General features: G+C 54.2%; 1 protein-coding gene across 1 annotated transcript in view; it reads left to right on the top strand.

The window, feature by feature from the left end:
• CSDC2 (cold shock domain containing C2, RNA binding) overlaps positions 1 to 6443 on the top strand; it is a 13037-nt gene that overhangs the window by 2653 nt on the left and 3941 nt on the right. The window lies entirely within an intron of this gene.

Genomic DNA, 6443 nt, shown 5'->3' with positions numbered 1-6443 from the left:
CACATCCTTCCCTGCCCTTCTGCTTCTCCGCAGGGGGCGTGGGCCGCCTCCTTTCCCTTGGGGCATTGTTTAGAAGCTTCCAGTGTTGGCAATGACTCACCCAAGGCCATGGTCTGAGTCAGCACAAAGCCAGAAATAGAGCTTGCGCCCCCAGTACTTCCAGGGAGAGCAGGGGCTTCCGGGGACCTGCTGGTCCTCCCTCCCCTCCTCTGGCAGGGGTTGAGCCTACACCCCCAAATGTCTCCAGGTTGCAAAAGTGCTGCCCTGGACTGGCTGTGTGACCCCAGCAAACCCCTTTACCTCTCTGAGCCTCAGTCTACCCTTCTGAAGAATGGGGGTAACAATGGCAGTTATCACTCAGTGTGGCTATGAGGACTACATGAGGAAGTGCGGCACAGAGGGCTTGGCACCCCGCTTGGCACATGGTTGGTAATCAATACTGGTAACCGTATTGGGATTTCCCACACAGAGTCTAGTCATCTGTCTGTGCTCCCCCACTGGCCTGGGGCCTCTGACGGGGGGCTGTCGCCTCTTGTTTTGCTGTCCAGGTGCCTGGCTATCAGTTTTGTTTCACTTAAGCATGTATTTTGAGTGTTTATTTATTGATTGATTTGAGAGGGAGAGAGAGAGAGGAAAGGAGTTATTGGCATCATTGGTTGATTCTTACATGTGCCCTGACCGGGGACGGATCCCGCAACCTTGGCATATCTGGACAATGCTCTAACCACTGAGCTACCGGCCCTGGTTGTGCATGTGTTGTTTTTTGTTTGTTTGTTTTGTGCGTTTTAAAGAATAGTTTACTGATTTTTACAGAGAGAGAAAAGGAGAGGAAGAGAAAGAAAGAAACATCAATGTGAGAGCACAACATCAATTGGCTGCCTCCTTGCCAAAACCGGTTTGGCTCAGTGGATAGAGCGTCGGCCTGCGGACTGAAGGGTCCCAGGTTCGATTCCGGTCAAGGGCATGTACCTTGGTTGCGGGCACATTCCCAGTAGGAGATGTGCAGGAGGCGGCTGATCGATGTTTCTCTCTCATCGATGTTTCTAACTCTCTATCCCTCTCCCTTCCTCTCTGTAAAAAATCAATAAAATATATTTAAAAAACACACAAAACAATTGGCTGCCTCCTGTACATCCCCATCTGGGACTGAGTCCACAACCCCAGGCGTGTGCCCTTGACTGGGAATGGAACCAGCTACCTCCTGGTGCGTGGGGTCGGTGCCCAGCCAACTGACCACACTGGCAGGGCAGCATGTATTTCTGACAACCTCAGAGGATGATTGGACTGGCCCTCACGAGGCATCTAGCCCGGTGGCGACTGTACGGCCGAGGGAACGCGTGAAGCCCAAGAGGGGCAGGTGCTGGCCAGGTCACACCGCACTGGGTGGTCCAGCGGGTTTGCTTTACTCTGATGTGCACAGAGGGAGAGGCTGTCCACATGGTCAGGAGGGGACTCTGACAGCCATTTCCTGCCCTGCCCTTTGGGGGAGCTAAGACTTGGAGGAGCCCCAGCACCAGGGCAATGGTCACCTGCTGACGGCTGAGTCACAGGCCCGCGGTCCCATATGCTGACTGTGTCACAAGGGCCCCCTCAGGTTATCTCCCAGCAGCCCTGACGCTTGGCTTTTGCCTCTCTTGGCTCCTCCATCTGCAGAATCACGGGTCAACTGGGGTCCATGCAGGCAAATGAAGAGGAGGTTGGCCGGAGGGTCAGAACCAAAACATGTGGCCAGGGAGATGCCCACTCACCGGTGGGCCCCTTCACAGCCCCGCCACCCCTCCCGTAACTGGGGCAGGGGACGCTGATTAGCCTGTTTGACAGATGAGGAAACTGAGCCTCAGAAAGCGGGCGGGGGGCAGTGGGGGGCGTCACTCAGTAGGGCACTCAGGGACTCTGGGCCTGCGCTCTCCTCTCACGCTCAGACTGCCATCTTCAGAGCATTGTTCCGGCAGGAGATGTCCCCAGATGGGCACTGAGGCCTTGGGAGCTGGGCTTGCGTTGAGACAAATGCTCTCCAGACACGTGCGTTTCTCTGCTCTTGGAGGAGTCATCTTCCCCTTTAGTTTCCCAGGGAAAGTTCCTTTGAGAAAACTCCAGCCTCGTCTTGGCTGATCTAGGAACAGAATGTGTCCTCACAAGAAGTGCGCTGTTTACCTTCCGAGGAATCTGGGTTCTGCTGCTTACCTGCTGTGTGATCTCGGGCAGGTCACTTAACCTCTCTGAGCCTCAGCTTCCTTAGCTATAAAATGGAAACAATTGTAATTTCAACCTTCCAGGGCGACTGGAAAGTTGAAAAATGAAAAGTCGCCTCTGAGAAGACTTGGGCAGATGTATGGCATTGAGACAACAAAAGCCCGTCTTCACTCGCCCCTTCCTGCAGCAGCACGTGGAGGAAGGACCTGAACCCGAGGCTTGCTCTGCGCCCCTTCTCCCTGGTCTCGTAGGCCGCTGGGCATGTGCAGCTCCTTCAAGCTCTGGGCTCTGGCAGGGCCCAGAGTGGGAAAGGTTCTGTCTAAGGTCACAGAGCAAGTCAGTCACAATGCAGGGCCCAGACCCAGGATCCCTGACTTCCTACTCCAGGCTGCAGAGTCAGCTTGCCCTGGGTTGAGTCCTGGCTCAGACATTCATTGCTGTGTGGCCTTGAGTGAGTGACGTAGCCTCTCTGGGCCTCAGTTTTCTCACCTACAAAATGGGGTAATAATAGCACCAGCCTTCGAGTTCCATTGCAGGAATTTAATAAGAAGGATAAGTGAGGAAGGGTGGGGCAGGATAGTGGACGAGCCAGTCCCTGGGGGGCAGGGAAAGGAGGGTGACAGGTGGGCTTGGCTCCGCTCGGCGGGGTCTCTGCCCCCCACGCCCAGTTTAGCAGTGCTGCCTGGGAGAGCAACCTCTCACTCAGCATCCACTGAGTGCTTCCTAGGCTCCAGTCCATTCCTTCCTCCCGGGAGCTCTGGAAGGAGGGAGTCCTGCAACCCCAGGTGCCAGAAGAGGAGGAAGATGCGGGGAGGGCCTGGAGCAGCACCACTGTAGAGGTTGCCTCGCTGCCCCTCCCGCCCTGAGCAGACGCCCTGCTTTCTCTCAAGGGTGCCCCCTGGGTGGGGGATGTAGTAGTTGGGGAGCAGCCTCAGTGATGTCCTGTCGGGGCTGGATGCTGCTGGCCCATTTTGGGGACCCCCTGTTGGGGAGGGGAAGGAGGAGGGCTGCCCTCCTATCAAGGCGAACCCTGGATAATCAGCTCATCTTCCCCTTCCCACCGCCTGGGAGCCATGCTACCAGCTGCGTCTCCCTGGTAACCACGGTGGGCTGCCTCTGCCCTTCCCAGGACACCAAGCACCATGCCAGGCCTGGGAAAGCTGTGCGCTGGGCAGGGCCTCCCTGCTCCCGGGAGAGGGAGGCAGAGCTGTCCCACCACCTGCCACCTCGCCCAGGTGAAGTGGGGACCCCCAGGAGTGTGCTGCAGAGCCTGGCATCTCCTGCCCTCCTGGCGGTCACCGTGGGGATCTTAGCTGCCTGCCCGTCTTCCTTTGGGGCAACAGCTTTGTTGAGCTATAACTCACATGCCCTGTAACTCACCGGCTTCCTTAAGGTGGACAAGCACTTGGTTTTGGTATATTCACAGAGTCGTGTGACATCGCCACAGTCCATTTTAGGACATTTTCATCACCCCAACAAGCTCCGTACCCCTAAGCCGTCACTCCCACGCGGCCCTCCCCCAGCCCCTGGCAGGTACTCAGCTGCTCTCTGTCTCCGGGACCCGCCTGTGTGGACAGTTCTCATGGATGGAGCCCTGCGCTGTGCGGTCTCTGTGTCTGGCTTCTCCCATGAGCTCAGTGATTCCGGGTCCATCTGTGATGCGTGTGTGTCGGCACCTCATCCTTCTTCTGGCTGAATAACATTCTATGCGGCTGCACTACATTCTGCTCATCCGTTCACCAATTGGTGGATCTTTGGGGTGTTTCCACTTTCTGGCTGTCACGAAGAATGCTGTTCTGAACATTCGGGCACAGGTTTTTGAGTGATGGCTTCTCTTCTGGAAGCTTCCGTTTTCTTCTCCCTAAAATGGGGATACAAATGCCAAACCGGGCCCTTCCTGCCTCCTGGAGTGAGGTCGGAGAGAAAGACCCGAGCTCAGCTTGAGGGGCCCCCCGCCCTCCCCTCCAGCTCTCCTGGCTGCCGGGGAGCAGGGAGTCTCACCCCCACCCCCGCGATGGCAGAGCCAGCTCATTATCTTGACCCAGAAGCACCCCGCTTGCTGGGTGACCTTGAACAGCCGCCAGGGCCTGCTCCAGGGATGGGGGTTGAATGAGTGACTCCTCGCTCTTCCCGTCCTGGCAGGCGGTGTTTTGGGGGCTTCCTGGTCTCTGGGCCCCTAAGAAGCCTTTCCCTGGCCAGTGGTTAGAGCGTCAACCCACGCACCTGAGAGTGGTGGGTTCGATTTCCAGTGAAGGGTACAGACCCGGGTTGCAGGTTTGATCCCAGCCCCGGTTGGAGCTCATGTGGGAGGCAACTAATTAATGTGTCTCTCTCACATCAATGTTTCTCTCTCCTTTCCTCCCTCACTTCCCTCCCTTCCATTCTGTCTCCAAAAAAAAAAAAAAAAAATCAATGAAAAAATATCCTTGGGTGAGGATTAACAAAACAGAACAAGCAAACAAACAAAAAAAGAAGCCTTAAACCAGTGATTCTCAACCTTCCTCATGCCGCGACCCTTTACTACAGCTCCTCATGTTGTGACCCAACCATAAAATTATTTTCGTTGCTACTTCATCACTGTAATGTTGCTACTGTTATGAATTGTAATGTAAATATCTGATACGCAGGATGTATTTTCATTGTGACAAATTGAACATAATTAAAGCATAGTGATTAATCACAAAAACAAGATGTAATTATCTATGTGTTTTCCGATGGTCTTAGGTGACCCCTGTGAAAGGGTCGTTTGACCCCCCAAAGGGGTCGCGACCCACAGGTTGAGAACTGCTGCCTTAAACTCTTCCCCGAAACTCCAGATTTGGGGGCGGGGCAATATGGAGACCAGAAACAGACTTGCAGCTCAGGGATTCCCCTCTGACCCTGGCATCTGGGTGAGGGGTGGGGGCGTGAAGGAATGGAGATGAGGACTACGGGGATAATCTCTATTTCCCAGGCTTAGCCAAGCCCCATAGCCTGTGAGGGGTGAGGCTGGTTTATCAGTTCCATTGTACAGATCAGGAAGCCAAGGCCAGTGCAAGTGCTACCCAAGGTCAGTGGCTGAGACAGAGCTGAGCTGGAGCTCTTCCATCCAGGCACCCCCGGCCCCATGTGCCAGCTGCCGGACCCGCTCAGTCAACAGCCTGGCTCGGTACAGGGTGCTTTTCTGCCCAGGGTTCCACGGCAGCGCCTCTTGGGGTCCAATATTTCCCAACCCTGCGGGGAGGGTGGGCAGGTAGGCGTGTGGGTAGGGAAACTGTGTTCTCTTCCTCAGTAAACTATAGGATGAATTATTTCAAGGTCATCTAGACCAGCCGTGGGCAAACTACTGCCCGCAGGCTGGATCCGGCCCGTTTGAAATGAATAAAACTAAAAAAAAAAAAAAAGACCGTACCCTTTTATGTAATGATGTTTACTTTGAATTTATATTAGTTCACACAAACACTCCATCCATGCTTTTGTTCCGGCCTCCGGTCCAGTTTAAGAACCCATTGTGGCCCTCGAGTCAAAAAGTTTGCCCACCCCTGATCTAGACACAGCTATTGGTGTGGGAACTTCTATTGATTAGCATTGGTAGTAGCAATATACTGGGTATCTACAAGATGCCAGATGTTGTCACATACACTACACCATGGAGTCCTCAGCCACCCTGCATGGCAAGTTCTGTCTCATTTTAGAGAGGAAGAAACGGCTCAGGAAAAAGCTGCAGCCTTCCCAAGAGCTCACCATGCCCTTGGACTGTCCTACGTGTGTAGCAGTCATGTGATCCTCACAGCAACCTCTCTATAAAGTAGTAACCAACACTGTCCCCATTGTACAGAGTAGGAAACTGAGCCGAAAGTGAGGAGTGTTGCCGAAACATGTTTGGCTCAGTGGATAGAGCGTCAGCCTGCGGACTGAAAGGTCCCAGGTTCGATTCCAGTCAAGGGCATGTTCCTTGGTTGTGGGCACATCCCCAGTAGGGGGTGTGAAGCAGGCAGCTGATCGGTGTTTCTCTCTCATCTATGTTTCTAACTCTCTATCCCTCTCCCTCTCTGTAAAAAATCAATAAAGTATATTTAAAAAAAAAGAAAGAAAGTGAGGGGTGTTGACCAAGGCCTCCCTGCCCATAGGTAGAGAAGCCAAGATTCAAGCCCAGGCCATCTGGGCCCAGAGCCCACACACCACCCACCCTATTCGAACTGAGGTCACCACGTTACAAACAACAGAGCTGAGATCCAAACCCGGATCTGGGCACTTGAAACTGCTGACTC

The sequence above is a fragment of the Myotis davidii genome, unplaced genomic scaffold, assembly GCF_000327345.1.
Source record: "Myotis davidii unplaced genomic scaffold, ASM32734v1 scaffold428, whole genome shotgun sequence".
In the NCBI taxonomy this organism is placed as follows: domain Eukaryota; kingdom Metazoa; phylum Chordata; class Mammalia; order Chiroptera; family Vespertilionidae; genus Myotis; species Myotis davidii.
Note: the sequence above shows the minus strand (reverse complement) of the source record. Positions and strands in the feature narration are given on the sequence as shown.